The sequence below is a fragment of the Lagenorhynchus albirostris genome, chromosome 2 (assembly GCF_949774975.1).
Source record: "Lagenorhynchus albirostris chromosome 2, mLagAlb1.1, whole genome shotgun sequence".
Taxonomy (NCBI): Eukaryota; Metazoa; Chordata; class Mammalia; order Artiodactyla; family Delphinidae; genus Lagenorhynchus; species Lagenorhynchus albirostris.
The window spans coordinates 115,532,969-115,550,187 of record NC_083096.1 but is presented as its reverse complement, the minus strand read 5'-3'; the positions used below and the strand labels follow the sequence as shown (position 1 = coordinate 115,550,187).

Here is a 17,219-nt window from a genome sequence, read left to right as displayed (position 1 = left end):
AGAGACTGCAAACACAGTAAGTTAAGCAAAATGAGAAGACAGAGAAATACCCAGCAGATGAAGGAGCAAAGTAAAAACACACCAGACCAAACAAATGAGGAAACAGGCAGTCTCCTGAAAAAGAATTCAGAGTAATGATAGTAAATATGATACAAAATCTTGGAAATAGAATGGAGAAGATACAAGAAACGTTTAACAAGGACCTAGAAGAACTAAAGAGCAAACAAACAATGATAAACAATATAATAAATGAAATTAAAAATTCTCTAGAAGAAATCATTAGCAGAATAACTGAGGCAGGAAAATGGATAAATGGCCTGGAAGATAAAATAGTGGAAATAACTACTCAGAGCAGAATAAAGGAAAAAGAATGTAAGAATTGAGGACAGTCTCAGAGACCTCTGAGACAACATTAAACACACCAACATTCGAATTATAGGAGTCCCAGAAGAAGAGAAAAAGAGGTGCGCTGTGGGGGCGCCGCCACGCAGAGGCGGCCGTGCGGAGGCTGGAAGGAAGCGGACGGAGGGCGTGGGAAGCGAGAGAAGCCCGCCGGCCCGCAGACAACCGTCGCGGCCTGATGACGTCGCACAATGGCCGGCCCCCTCGGGTAGTGGAGCCCGTTTGTTCCGCCTGCGTCGCGCCTCAAGCCGGAGCCTGTGAGGAGTGGAAGTGCTGAGGGACGTCTTTTCCGTTCTGCCCTGACACCTGCGAAGCCGTGGCCCCTTCTCTGCCCTTGTGCTGAGAACCGTGGGTACTGATGGATGTGGCCGAGAGCCCTGACTGGGACCCTTGCTCTCCAGAGAATGAAGAAGTGGAGCAGCAGGGGCTTTCTGACAATGACATCCTGAGGGAAAGTGGGTCTGAGCAGGATCTGGATGGGGCGGGGGGAGGGCTTCTGACGTGGAGGACGAGGAGAACGTCGCCCCGGGACTGAGCCAGGAGGAAGAAGAGAGTCGCTCCAACGAGGAGGACCGGGACTCTGAGGCTCAGGAGCCAAGCGGGGGCCCCCTCAGGCCCCCGCAGGCTGAGGGGGACCTGGGGAAGGAAGACTGCACCAGCGACCTGAGGGACAAGGCCTCGTCAGTCACCAGGGACCTGGACAAGCACGAGTTAGACTACGATGAGGAGGTCCCCAAGGAGCCCGTCCCCACCACGCAGGAGGACGACACCTAGAAGGCCGGGCCCAAGGATGACGAGGAGAGGAGAGAAGGGGCTCAGGGGGAGGACGGGAAGGCAGGCGTCCGCGGCATGGAGGACAGGGAGCCTGTGGAGGCCGCCAAGGAGAAAAGAGGACAACAATGGAGAGATCGACGATGATGACCTGGAGGAGGGTGAAGTGAAGGACCCCAGTGACAGGAAGGTGAGGGCTCGTCCCACCTGCCGATTCTTCATGAAAGATGTTGTGACACCATTGTCCACTCCTCCTTCACCAATATCAAATTCCATACCATTCAGAGTCCAGGTTAAAGGTACAAAATATACGATATTCATCTCTTTAGTACTTCACAGTCCCCCTGCTCCAGAGGCCAGACTCCTTTCTCCTGGATCCAGAATACTGCTGTGAAGCCAGGGGAAGGGGGAGACTCTGAGGGCAGAGAGCGGCCATGACAAGGCTCACGGGAGCTGCGTGCGGCCTGCACGGGGGGTGGGGGCATGGCGGCGGTGGAGCCCCGTCCTACAAGTGGCCTCAAAGAAGCCTGTCCCTTGTCCCGAGGTGACCCAAGGTAGAGGGTGCACAGGAACACTCGGGACCCCTGTCAGTGAGTGCTGGGGGCGTGTCCTCTTGGCCGTGCTAATTCTGTGCTGCTGGTTTCTGCCGAGTGGGGGAGTCCGGCTCGTCTGAATTAGACAGCCATGCAATGGCTCCGTGTGTGCTGTGCCCGTGGAACGGGAGCGTAGCCGCCCTCGGGATGCAGATACGTGTGCAGTACCTTGTAGAAAGTAAATTGTTACAGGTCTTCAAAGGCTTTGGTATTTTAAATGTCATTATTTCAGAAAATTTAAACTTAAGCCGTAGACTTCTTTTTCATAATGACGTCAGCCCATCTCTGGAATTTCTGGAGTAAAATGATGGAGACAAACACGCATGCATACACATATATGTACTGCAGTCATTTCCAGTTAGCACTGTCCACAAACCGTGTGGTTCAGAAACATGGCCATCGGTCAAGACCAGCTGGAGGCCCCCGTGGCAGCAAGGGCATGAGGCAGCAGCATCCACTATTGAGGCCACAGAGGCTCTGGTCCAGGTGCTTGGGGTCCCACTGCTGAAGTACTTCCCAGAATTTACCCCCAGAAGCACACACACCATGAAGCAAAGTTGGTGGTGGTACTGCAGGTCAGCATCATCGGGAGGTGCCTGGACAGACGAGGACAGTGTGCCCGCTCCAGGGGCGTCTGGGGGTCACGTCACAGTAGGAGGGGAGGTGCCTCCAGGTCACACTGAGCGCCCAGTTGGGGTTTTGGGGAGTGAGACCAGTGGGTCAGGCATTTCGCAGTGGAAAAATCTGAAGCTAGTGGGAAGTGGTCTTTTTTGCAGTTTAATTGGGCCTGATCCGTAACTTGTTTCAGGAATGTATTTTTTTAATATTTAGTCACCTTTCCCCCATACTGTTTGTTTATTCTACAGAATAGTGGGATAGAGTACAGAAGGAAATGGGTGTTCTGGAACATATCCTGCTTTTTCTTAGTTATGAGAAAGGTTTTGGATGTAAATGTTTTTGCTTACCTGCAGTTTGTAAGATTGGTGTTAAATTGAGATGAATGCGTTTCCGTTCTCTCCAGTAGCAAGAGGGTCACTTTAAAAATAAAATGAAGTTTTTCGTGTTTGGGGAGGATGTGGGGAAATGGAACCTCATATCAAGCTGGTGGGAACGTGAACCGGTGTGGCTGCCCTGGGCACAGCCTGCTCAGTGTGATGGACGGAGCTGCTCTCTGAGCTGGCCACTCCCCTCTTGGGTGTCTATCCAAGAGAAACGAAGGCGTAAGCCACGCAAAGACTCGTACTAGCAGCATAGACACAACAGCTACGTGACTATGTGGAAACAACCCCAGTGTCCATCAGCTCATGAACGGATAAACAAAATGTGGTCCATCCTGATACTACAACGCGGTTGAACCTTGAGGACACTGCCAAGTAAAAGAAGCCAGTCACGAAAGGCCCCATATTGTACAGTTCCACTTACAGGAATTGTCCAGAGTGGGCAGATCCATAGAGACTGAAAGTAGGTTAGTCACTATCTAGGCCAGAGAGAGATGGGTAGCCATTGAGTACAGGGTTTCCTTTTGGGGGATGGAATGTTCTAGAATTAGGTAGTGGCAATGGTTGCACAACTTTGTGAATGTACAAAATCCACTGAATTGTGCACTTTAAATGGGGGTATTTTATGGTATGTAAATTACATCTTTGAAAATGCTTTTTAAAAAAATGTTTGTTAGCTATATTTCTGTTGTTATTGTGATCTGCAGGTTTATTGTTAAATTGCCCAAATGGACACATTGATATATGTGACCATTGACAACAAAATGTACTTAGGAATACAAACTGAAACGTTTTAAAACACCAAAAAAAAAAAAAAAGAAGAAAGAAAAAGAAAGGGACTGAGAAAATATTTGAAGATATTGTAGTTGAAAAATTCCCTAATAAGGGAAAGGATATAATCAATGAAGTCCCGGAAGCACAGAGAGGCCCATACAGGATAAATCCAAGGAGAAACATGCCAAGACACATATTAATGAAACCATCAAAATTTAAATACAAAGAAAAAATATTGAAAGCAGCAATGGAAAAGCAATAAGAAACATACAAGGAAATCCCCATAAGGTTACCAGCTGATCTTTCAGCAGAAACTCTGAAAGTCAGAAGGGAGGGCAGGACATAGTTAAAGTGATGAAAGAGAAAAACCTACAACAAAATTACTCTACCCAGCAAGGAGTTCATTCAGATTTGACAGAGAAATAAAAACCTCTACAGACAAGCAAAAGCTAAGAGAATCCAGCACAACCAATCCAGCTCTACAACAAATGCAAAAGGAACTACTTTAGGCAGGAAACACAAGAGAAGGAAAAGACCTACAATAACAAACACAAAACAATTTAAAAAATGGCAATAGGAACATACATATCGATAATTATCTTAAATGTAAATAGATTAAATGCTCCAACCAAAAGACATAGACTGGCTGAATGGATACTAAAACAAGACCCGTATATATGCTGTCTACAAGAGACCCACTTCAGACCTAGGGACACATGCAGACTGAAAGTGAGGGGTTGGAAAAAGATATTCCATGCAAATGAAAATCAAAAGAAAGCTGGAGTAGCAATTCTCGTATCAGACAAAATAGACTTTCAAATAAAGACTATTACAAGAGACAAAAAGGACACTACATAATGATCAAGGGATCAATCCAAGAAGAAGATATAAAAATTGTAAATATTTATGCACCCAACATAAGAGCACCTCAGTACATAAGGCAAATGCTAACAGCCATAAAATGGGAAATCACAGCAACACAATAATATTAGGGGACTTTAACACCTCACTTTCACCAATGGACAGATCACGCAAAATGAAAATAAATAAGGAAACACAAGCTTTAAGTGACACATTAAACAAGATGGACTTAATTGATATTTATAGACATTCCATCCAAAAACAACAGAATATAATTTCTTCTCAAGTACTTATGGAACATTCTCCAAGACTGGTCATATCCTGGGTCACAAATCAAGCCTTGGTAAATTTAAGAAAATTGAAATCGTACCGAGTATCATTTCTGACCACAACGCTGTGTAAAAAATACAAACAGGGGGCTTCCCTGGTGATGCAGTGGTTGAGAGCCTGCCTGTCAATGCAGGGGACACGGGTTCATGCCCCGGTCCGGGAAGATCCCACATGGCACAGAGTGGCTGGACCCATGAGCCGTGACTGCTGAGCCTGCGCATCCAGAGCCTGTGCTCCGCAACGGGAGAGGCCACAACAGTGAGAGGCCCACATACCAAAAAAAAAAAAAAAGGCAACAAACATATGGTAGCTAAACAGTACGCTACTAAATAACCAAAAATCACTGAAGAAATCAAAGAGGAAATCAAAAAGATCTAGAAACAGATGACAATGAAAACACAACAGCCAAAAACCTACGGGATGCAACAAAAGCAGTTCTAAGAGGGAAGTTTATAGGAGTACAATCTTACCTCAAGAAACAAGGAAATTTCAAACCACTTAACCTTACACCTAAAGTAATTAGAGAAAGAGAACAAAAACACCCCAAAATTAGCAGAAGGAAAGAAATCATAATGATCAGCTCAGAAATAAATGAAAATGAAATGAAGGAAACAATAGCAAAGATCAATAAAACTAAAAGCTGCTTCTTGAGAAGATAAACAAAATTGATAAACCATTAACCAGACTCATCAAGAAAAAAAGGAGAACACTCAAATCAACAGAATTAGAAATGAAAAAGGAAAAGTAGCAGTGGACACTGCAGAAATGAAAAGAATATAGAGGGATTACTACAAGCAACTACATGCCAATAAGTGCACAATCTGGAAGAAATGGACAAATTCTCAGAGAAGCACAACCTTCCGAATCTGAATCAGGAAGAAATAGAAAATATAAACAGACCAATCACAAGCTATGAAATTGAAACTGTGATTAAAAATCTTCCAACAAACAAAAGCCCAGGACCAGGTTCCTTCACAGGCAAATTCTGTCAGACATTTAGAGAAGAACCAACACCTATCCTTCTCAAACTCTTACAATATATAACAGAGGGAGGAACACTCCCAAACTCATTCTACGAGGCCACCATCACCCTGATACCAACACCAGACAAAGATGTCACAAAAAAAGAAAACTATAGGCTAAGATCACTGATGAATATAGATGTAAAAATCTTCAACAGAATACTAGCAAACGGAATCCAACAGCACATTAAAAGGATCATACACCACGGTCAAGTGGGGTTTATCCCAGGAATACAAGGATTCTTTAATATATTTAAATCAATCAATGTGATACATCATATTAACAAATTGAAGGGTAAAAACCATATGATCTTCTCAATAGATGCAGAAAACGCTTTCAACAAAATTCAACACCCATTTGTGATTTAAAAAACTCAGAAAGTAGGCATAGAGAGAACTTACCTCAACATAATAAAGGCCATATATGACAAACCCACAGCCAACATCATTCTCAATGGGGAAAAATTGAAACCATTTCCATTAAGATCAGGAACGAGACAAGGATGTCCACTCTCACCACTATTATTCAACATAGTTTTGGAAATTTTAGCCACAGCAATCAGAGAAGAAGAAGAAATAAAAGGAATCCAAATTGGAAAGGAAGAAGTAGAACTGTCACTGTCTGCAGATGACATGATACTGTATATAGAGAATCCTAAAGATGCTACCAGAAAACTACTACAGCTAATTAATGAATTTGATAAATTAGCAGAATACAAAATTAATGTACAGAAATCTCTGGCATTCCTATACACTAACAACAAAAAATATGAAAGACAAATTAAGGAAACACTCCCATTTACCACTGCAACAAAAAGAATAAAATACCTAGGAATAAACCTACCTAAAGAGACAAAAGGCCTGTATGCAGAAAACTATAAGACACTGATGAAAGAAATTAAAGATGATACAAATAGATGGAGAGATATACCATGTTCTTGGATTGGAAGAATCAACATTGTGAAAATGACTATATTACCCAAAGCAATTTACAGATTCAATGCAATCCCCATGAAACTACCACTGGCATTTTTCACAGAACTAGGACAAAAAATTATCCAATATGTATGGAAACACAAAAGACCCTGAATAGCCAAAGCAATCTTGAGAAAGAAAAACGGAGCTGGAGGAATCAGAATCCCTGACTTCAGACTATACTACAAAGGTACAGTAATCAAGACAGTATGGTACTGGCACAAAAACAGAAATATAGATCAATGGAACAGGATGGAAAGCCCAGAGATAAACCCACAAACATATGGTCACCTTATCTTTGACAATGGAGGCAAGAATATACAATGGAGAAAAGACAGCCTCTTCAATAAGTGGTGCCAGGAAAACTGGACAGCTACATGGAAAAGAATGAAATTAGAACACTCCCTAACACCATACAGATAAATAAACTCAAAATGGATGAAAGACATAAATCTAAGGCTAGACACTATAAAACTCTTAGAGGAAAATGTAGGCAGAAAACCATATGACATAAATCACAGCAAGATCATTTTTGACCCACCTCTTAGAGAAATGGAAGTAAAAACAAAAGAAGACAAATGGGACCTAATGAAACTTAAAAGCTTTTGCACAGCAAAGGAAACCATAAATAAAATAAAAAGACAACCCTCAGAATGAGAGAAAATATTTGCAAACGAAGCAACTGACAAAGGATAATCTCCAAACTATACAAGCGGCCCATGCAACTCAATATCAAAAATGCAAAGAACCCAATCCAAAAATTGGCAGAAGACCTAAATAGACATTTCTCCAAAGAAGATATACAGATTGCCAACAAACACATGAAAGTGTGCTGAACATCACTAATCATTAGAGAAATGCAAATCGAAACTACAATGAGGTATCACCTCACACCAGTCAGAGTGGCCATCATCAAAATATCTACAAACAATAAATGCTGGAGATGGTGTGGAGAAAAGGGAACCCTCTTGCACTGTTGCTGGGAATGTAAATTGATACAGCCACTGTGGAGAACAGTATGGAGGGTCCTTAAACAACTAAAAGTAGAACTACCATATGACCCAGCAATCCCACAACTGGGCATATATCCTGAGAAAACCATATTTCAAAGTTACATACCACAGTGTTCATTGCAGCACTATTTACAATAGCCAGGATATGGAAGCAACCTAAGTGTCCATAGATAAATAAAGAGGTGGCACATATATACAATAGAACATTACTCAGCCATAAAAGTAAATGAAAATGAGTCATTTGTATTTAGGAGGATGGACCTAGAGTCTTTCATACAGACTGAAGTAAGTCAGAAAGAGAAAAACAAATACTGTATGCTAACACATATATATGGAATCTAAAAAATAAATAAATAAATTGTTCTGATGAACCTAGGGGCAGGACAGGAATAAAGATGCAGACGTAGAGAATGGACTTGAGGACATGGGTGGGTGGGAATGGTAAGCTGGGACTAAGTGAGTGAGTGCGATGGACATATATACAATATCAAATGTAAAATAGATAGTGGGAAGCAGCTACATAGCACAAGGAGATCAGTTTGGTGCTTTGTGACCACCTAGAAGGGTAGGATAGAGAGGATGGGAGGGATACGCAAGAGGGAGGGTATATGGGGATATATGTATACGTATAGCTGATTCACTTTGTTATACAGCAGAAACTAACACAACATTGTAAAGCAATTATATTCCAATAAAGATGTTAAAAAAAAATTGAAAGTAAAAATGCAAAAAAAAAAAAAGTGTGAAACATACATAGATAATTATGGTAGAAGACGTTATGTTCCATGTAGCTAAAAAATATTAAAATTTAATGCATTGGTATCTATATAGAACAAATTTTATATCTAAGTTTATTAAATAAAATGTGAAGAATCATATTAAACACATTTATTGTTCTGGATTATTAGTGTAAATTAGTTATGTAGCATACACACCAGTGCAAAGCAATTCATGAAATCATTTGTTATATTTCTGAAAAGTATATTGCTGTTTTCATAATATACACATACACATTCCTGTTATTTCATACTATACATGTTATTTATTTATTATACAAATATATACTTTGCATAAATACATATTATCACTAGATAGTTTGATTTATATATTTTAACTATAATAAATGCATATAGAATAAAATGAATACACATTTTGTTAAATTGTGAGTTACTTTTTTATTCTTTTTGTATATGTGTAATAAATATCACATATAGGTATCATAATTCAAAAAAGGTTATATAAAATGGTCATAATTTAAAAGATTTTGTCACATAATTTTTTAATTACAATAAACAATTGGCCATTTGGCATCTATACTGGCAATATTTATCTCCAAGTGTCAGAGAAAGATTTTAAGAATACTTTGCAAAATAATCAAAGTGCATTTAGGTTATCTTCAGTTTGGTGGGAAAAGAGAAAGATCTTTTCCATAACACTGCAAATTTAATCTTTGTGGGATTACTTTTGGTAACCCTTATGTCACTGTTATAGTTTGCAGAATTAAGTTTGTTCAATTAATACCTAGCCGTCATAAAATATTACAGCTTCTTTTAACTTCCACTTAACTTTTTAATTTAGTGTCCTTCACTGGTGAATTTCAAAGATAGGATTAAATCATAAGTGAATTTTCTGATTTTCATTTCTAAGTGCTGTATATACTTTTGCCATATTAAAAAATTGTAAAAGTGAATAAAAAGTTAAATAAATACCTTTTTATTTGGGAATTGTCACTTGTGGTATAAAAAAATCTTTATCAATAATAAACCTTTATTCTTGTATCCTAGTACCTAGCACAGAACCTCATTTGTAGTAAGTATATAATAAGTACATATTGAATAAATATTTTATGTGGATATTTAATTTCATTGGAACCTATATGCAAAGAAAAATCTGTAGGTAGAATGTCATGATTGTATATAATATAACTTTAAATATGGCTTGAAAAAGAAAAGACAAAATATTAGAAGTGCAGCAAGCAACTAACATTTCTTAGTAAGCTTCTTATTAAAAACATAAAATTCTTAATAAATCAATTAGAAACAGTGCTAATATTTCAAGTTCTTCAGACCTCTTGCAGCTAAGTTTAAATACAATTGCTTTCCATGAAAGACATCAAAAAATAATTCCCAAGCAAATCACTATCCATGAAATTTTAAATCATAATTCTGAGTAATATATTCCACTAACACACACATTTTTCTCCTTTCTTAAATCTATGAAATGTTATTCACTATTACTTTACTGTGTATAATATTTTCTCTAGAAAAGCCAAAAGTCAATTCTGCATTTCCATAAATTATTCTTTCATTCCATAATAAAAATCAACATATATTTAGAATCAATATAGTCCTTTAGAGTCAAATGTCTTCATCCATTAGACATTTGTAACTTAAATATCTGTACTTGTGTATGTCCCATTGCCAAATAGGACACTCTTTTTTTATTGACAAAGATATGAAAGCCAGGAATAATTATCTAGGCTTCATGTTAAGTCTTTCACTTAATCTAGACATTATGTACTATTGGTAAAAATCAAAAGGGGCTGGTGTTTTGAGTAGGGGAAAAATAATACATTTAACTAGAATTCTGTTTGTATTGCAAACTCTATTCATCTCTTTTTTTTTTTTCTTTATTGTGGTCAAATATATTCTCTTCATGTATCTTAGAATAAATTATTGTATTTATCATAGTTTCTATATAACAAAACTGTATTTAAATTTTGTGCATCTTATATTTTGTAGTTGGATTCCAAATTCCACTCATAAATTGCCAATCACAAGCCCACAAATTACCTCACAAAAATAGGATGCTAATCAATGAACGAGTTAAAAGTTCTTCCCTTTATAGACAGTAGTCGCTAGTTTTGCTTCAGATCTTCTTTTTCTATATTATTTCTCAAAGATAGTATAATTTGTCTTCTTTCACAGAGTGTCTTAGAGTATATTGTCTTTTATTCAGATGGTATGTTACAGTGTTTTAAATATACTAATATTTAACACTTCAATGAGCTTTTAAAAATTAGGTAAAATAACACATTACATTCAAAGCTAAAGACAAGAATAATTTCCAAAATATTATTATTAAACTATATGCTACTTCTTCCAAGAGAAGTAAAAAGATAAAAGTTCTCTAACAAATTATTTAAAATCACCCACCATACTACAGTAGTGACATATTGTCCTTGACATCTGATGAGTAATTTATACTTTCAAATGAAGGAGATATCCAATTAATATAAATAAAGAGCATTACTTTTCAGAAGGAAAAGTAAATCCAGGTGATCCATTCAGAGTCACATTTCTGCAATCATCTGGTATTTGTGAACCTAAATGTCTGTGTTTGTGTCTGTCCCATTACACATAGGATGTTATTTTCTTATTGCAAAAGACATGAAAATCAGGACTGATTACCAACTTTTCATGCTGAGTCTTTGACTTAGTCCAGACAGTAGATTTTTTTTCTCTTACCTTCTAAATAAATTTTAAAAATCAATAGTTTTCCCGGTATATCATTACCTTCTACAAGTTGTTACAGTTATTTTCTGAAGTGTTCTGTGCTTACAGATAGTAATGATCTTAGAAAAAAAAAAAAGAGTTGCATGCAAATTTACTTCTCCAAATTTCTAGGTATTTTTCATAACTTTTGGGAATGAGGCTGTAAAGTAACAATTGTAAAGTTAATGCCTTTAACTAATGCCATTAGATTTTCATTACCATTGTTTAGATGAACTGTTTTAGGAGATTTAGGATTGTAGAATGTTAATATAAATCAAAGGAAATGTAAGAATCAATAAAATGCAGGAATGACTGATATAAACAACAAATAAAATTCTAAAATCTTGAAGGACTCCTCAAACTAAGTATTGGTCAGCTTAATAACTTATTCCTTTCATCTCGTTCTTTCATGACTGTATTAATTTATGTCTAGTATAAATTCAAGCAAATAAGACCTATTGAACAGTTGGCTGTGTGTCAGGCTATAGTTGTCTCTATAGAAGACTGTTCCAGAACAGGCACTTTCACACCATTTATATGGCTTTTCAATTATCAACAAACTGACTATCCCAGTCAGCATTCATGCCACCTCCACAGTTCCATAAACTTTTCTGTGATATGACTTTATATTGTACAATGACTCTTTCTACTAAACTAAGGGCTACAATATTGTATAAATGTCTATTTAGAAAAATCAGTTGAAACTCTGTCCAGACTTCTTATAAAGTGTCTTCAACTTCTTATATCCATGTATCATGTTTTCAAAGTCTCTATAATTATTTATTCACATACAAAAAAATAAAACATTGTCCCCAAAACATTGATTCAACTCCTTGAAAATGTAAATGTTATTACTAAAATACATTACTACTTATAACAGAGTTCCTTACAAACTTTGGCCTTAGACAAGGTATTTTCAGAATAAAATAGAAACTTACTTTGAAAAGCCTTGGTGATTTGGGTTTTGCTTTCCTCTTCAGGCTCATGTCTCATGACTTCGTCTTGAACTACATTCTGTTATTGCTGAGAAAATACTCAAGTACTTGCAGTGTTTGAGGAGGCCGTTTTCTCTATCCCACCACAATCATTTCTTCACAGGTGCCTTCTCTTGGCTGAATCTACCAAGCTCCATCTAAGCTGATAAGTCACTTTCTCCACAAGAAGGACATTACCTTAAAAAATTGAGCTTAATCTGCTCCAAATATATCAATATAGAGAGAATGGTATCATGAGCACATGTAACTCAATTAAATATACAGTTATCATTCTGCCATCCTTCATAGCATATTTTTTATCACACTCTATTTGAATTGATGGTATATTGGGCATCACACCTGACTCTAACTTCAACAGTGAGTAGAACCAAGTCTGTCTGATTCACTATTTATGCCTACTGCCTAGCCAGCCCACTGTCTGACACAAGGCATGTTTTCTAAATTATGAATTCAGAGTCTTACAGTCTCAATAGGAACAGCCTACAGAATATACTGTTGATATAATTAATATTCAAAAAATTTACAGTGAGTAAAGTTTTTTTTAACATCTTTATTGGATTATAACTGCTTTACAATGTTGTGTCAGTTTCTGCTGTAACAAAGTGAATCAGCTATATGTAAACATATATCCCCATATGCCCTCCCTCTTGCGTCTCCCTCCCACACTCCCTATCCCACCCCTCTAGGTGGTCACAAAGCACCAAGCTGATCTCCCTGTGCAATGCACCTGCTTCCCACTAGCTATCTATTTTACATTTGGTAGTGTATATATGTTAATGCTACTCTCTCAATTCGTCCCAGCTTATATTTCTCCCTCCCCGTGTCCTCAAGTCCATTCTCTACGTCTGCATCTTTATTCCTGTCCTACCCCTAGGTTCATCAGAACCACTTTTTTTAGACTCCATATATATGTGTTAGCATACAGTATTTGTTTTTCTCTTTCTGACTTACTTTACTCTCTATGACAGACTCCAGTCCAACCACCTCACTACAAATAACCCAGTTTTGTTTCTTTTTATGACTGGGCAATATTCCATTGAATATATGTGCCACATCTCATTAATCCATTCATCTGTCAATGGACACTTAGGTTGCTTGTATGTCCTGAAAATGGTAAATAGTGCTGCAATGAACATTACGTTATGTGATTTTTTGGAATTATAGTTTTCTCAGGATATATGCCCAGTAGTAGGATTGCTGGGTCATATGATACTTCTACTTTTAGTTTTTTAAGGAACCTCCACACTGTTCTCCATAGTGGCTATATCTATTTACATTCCCACCAACAGTGCAAGAGGGTTCCTTTTTCTCCACACCCTCTCCAGCATTTAATGTTTGCAAATTTTTTGATGATGGCCATTCTGATCAGTGTGTGGTGATAGCTCATTGTAGTTTTGATTTTCATTTCTCTAAGGATTAGTAATGCTGAGCATACTTTCATGTGTTTGTTGGCAATTGGTATATCTTCTTGGAGAAATGTCTATTTACGTCTTCTGCCCATTTTGGGATTGGGTAGTTTGTTTTTTTGATATTGAGCTGCATGAGCTGCTTGTACATTTTGGAGATTAATCTTTTGTCTGTTGCTTCATTTGCAAATATTTTCTTCCATTCTGAGTGTTGTCTTTTTGCCTTGTTTATGGTTTCCTTTGATGTGCCAAAGCTTTTAAATTTCATTAGGTCCCATTTGTTTATTTTTGTTTTTATTTCCATTTCTCTAAGAGGTGGATCAAAAAGGATCTTGCTGTGGCTTATGTCAAAGTGTGTTCTTCCTTTCTTCTCCTCTAGGAGTTTTATGGTGCCTGGCCTTATATTTAGGTCTTTAATCCATTTTGAGTTTATTTTTTGTATGGTGTTAGGGAGTATTCTAATTTCATTCTTTTCCATGTAGCTGTCCAGTTTTCCCGGCACCACTTATTGAAGAGGCTGTCTTTTCTCCATTGTATATTCTTGCCTCCATTGTCAAAGATAAGGTGACCATATGTTTGTGGGTTTATCTCTGGGCTTTCAATCAGATCCATTAATCTATATTTCTGTTTTTGTGCTAGTACCATACTGTCTTGATTACTGTAGCTTTGTAGTATAGTCTGAAGTCAGGGAGCCTGATTCCCCCAGCTCTGTTTTCTTTCTCAAGATTGCTTTGGCTATTCAGAGTCTTTTGTGTTTCCATACATATTGGAAAATTTTTTGTCCTGGTTCTGTGAAAAATGCCAGTGGTGGTTTCATATGGATTGCATTGAATCTGTAGATTTCTTTGGGTAGTATAGTCATTTTCACAATGTTGATTCTTCCAATCCAAGAACATGGTATATCTCTCCATCTGTTTGTATCATCCTTAATTTCTTTCATCAGTGTTTTATAGTTTTCTGCATACAGGTCTTTTGTCTCCTTAGGTAGGCTTATACTTAGGTATTTTATTCTATTTGTTGCAATGGTAAAAGGGAGTGTTTCCTTAATTTCTCTATCAGATATTTCATCATTAGTGTATAGGAATGCCAGAGATTTCTGTGCACTAATTTTGTATCCTGCTACTTTACCAAATTCATTAATTAGCTCTAGTAGTTTTCTGGTAGCATCTTTAGGATACTCTATGTATAGTATCATGTCATCTGCAAACAGTGACAGTTTTACTTATTTTTCGATTTGGATCATTTTATTTATTTATTTTTATTCTCTGATTACTGTGGATAAAACTTCCAAAACTATGTTAAATAGTAGTGGTGAGAGTGGGCAGCCTTGTCTTGTTCCTGATTTTAGAGGAAATGGTTTCAGTTTTTCCCCATTCAGAACAATGTTGGCTGTGGGTTTGTCATATATGGCCTTTATTACATTGATGTAAGTTCCCTCTATGCCTGCTTTCTGAGGTTTTTTTATCATAAATGGCTGTTGAATTTTTTTGAAAGTGTTTTCTGCATCTATTCAGATGATAATATGTTTTTTATTCTTCAGTTTGTTAATATGGTGTATCACATTGATTGATTTGTGTACATTGAAGAATCCTTGCATTCCTTGGATAAACCCCACTTGATAAACCCCACAAGATCATGATCATGATCTTTTTAATGTGCTGTTGGATTCCGTTTTACATCTATGTTCATCAGTGATCTTAGCCCGTAATTTTAGTTTTGGGACATCTTTGCCTGGTTTTGGTATCAGGGTGATGGTGGCCTTGTAGAATGAGGTTGGGAGTATTCCTCTCTCTGCTATATTTTGGAAGAGTTTAAGAGGGGTAGGTGTTAGCTTTTCTCTATTGTTTGATAGAATTCGTCTGTGAAGCCATCAGGTCCTGGGCTTTTGTTTGTTGGAAGATTTTTAATCACAGTTTCAATTTCAGTGCTAGTGATTGGTCTGTTTATATTTTCTATTTCTTCCTGGTTCAGTCTCGAAGGTTGTGCTTTTCTAAGAATTTGTCCATTTCTTCCAGATTGTCCATTTTATTGGCATATATTTGCTTGCAGTGATCTCGCATGATCCTTTGTATTTCTGCATTATCAGTTGTTACTTCTCCTTTTTCATTTCTAATTCTATTAATTTGAGTGTTCTCTCTTTTCTTCTTGATGAGTCTGGTTAATGGTTTATCAATTGTCTTTATCTTCTCAAAGAAAGAGCTTTCAGTTTATTGATCTTTGCTATTATTTCCTTCATTTTTTTCATTTATTTCTGATCTGATTTTATGATTTCTTTCCTTCTGCTTATTTTGGTATTTTTTTGTGCTACTTTCACTAATTGCTTTAAGTGTAAGGTTAGGTGTTCATTTGAGATGTTTCTTGTTTCTTAAGGTAGGATTGTATTGCTATAAAATTCCCTCTTAGAACTGCTTTTGCTGCATCCCATATGCTTTGGGTCATCGTGTTTTCATTGTCATTTGTTTCTAGGTATTTTTTGATTTCCTCTTTGATTTCTTCAATGATCTCTTGTTTATTACATAGTGCATAGTTTAGCCTCCATATGTTTGTACTTTTTACACATTTTTCCTGTAATTGATATCTAGTCTAATAGCGTTGTGGTCAGAAAAGATACTTGGTGTGATTTCAATTTTCTTAAATTTACCAAGGCTTGATATGTGACCCAAGATATGATCTATCCTGGACAATGTTCCATGCACACTTGAGAAAAAAGTGTATTCTTTTGTTTTTGGATGGAATGTCCTATAAATATCAATTAAGTCCATCTTGTTTAATGTATCATTTAAAGCTTGTGTTTCCTTATTTATTTTCATTTTGGATGATCTGTCCATTGGTGAAAGTGGGGTGTTAAAGTCCCTCACTATGATTGTGTTACTGTCGATTTCCCCTTTTATGGCTGTTGGCATTATGTAGCACCTTATGTATTGAGGTGCTCCTATTTTGAGTGCATAATTATTTACAATAGTTATATCTTCTTCTTGGATTGATCCCTTGATCATTATGTAGTGTCCTTCTTTGTCTCTTGTAATATTCTTTGTTTTAAAGTCTATTTTGTCTGTTATGAAAATTGCAACACCAGCTTTTCTTGATTTCCATTTGCATGGAATATCTTTTTCCATGCCCTCACTTTCAGTCTGTATGTGTCCCTAGGTCTGAAGTGGGTCTCTTGTAGACAGCATATATACGGATCTTGTTTTTGTTTCCATTCAGCCAGTCTATTTCTTTTGGTTGGAGCATTTAATCTATTTACATTTAAGGTAATTATTGATATGTATGTTCCTATTACCATTTTCTTAACTGCTTTGGGTTTGTTATTGTAGGTCTTTTCCTTCTCTTGTGTTTCTTGCCTAGAGAAGTTTCTTTAGCATTTGTTGTAAAGCTGGATTTGTGGTGCTGAATTCTCTTAGCTTTTGCTTTTCTGTAAATTTTCTAATTTCTCCATCGAATCTGAATGACATCCTTGCTGGGTAGAGTAATCTTGGCTGTAGGTTTTTCCCTTTCATCACTTTAAATATGTCCTACCACTCCCTTCTGGCTTGCAGAGTTTCTGCTGAAAGATCAGCTGATAACCTTATGGGGATTCCCTTG

At 37.2% G+C, this 17,219-nt stretch overlaps 1 pseudogene; it reads left to right on the top strand.

Moving 5' to 3' along the window:
- The first annotated feature begins 760 nt into the window (after nt 1-760).
- Nucleotides 761-1,176, top strand: LOC132515520 (zinc finger CCCH domain-containing protein 18-like; annotated as a pseudogene).
- The last annotated feature ends 16,043 nt before the right edge of the window (nt 1,177-17,219 follow it).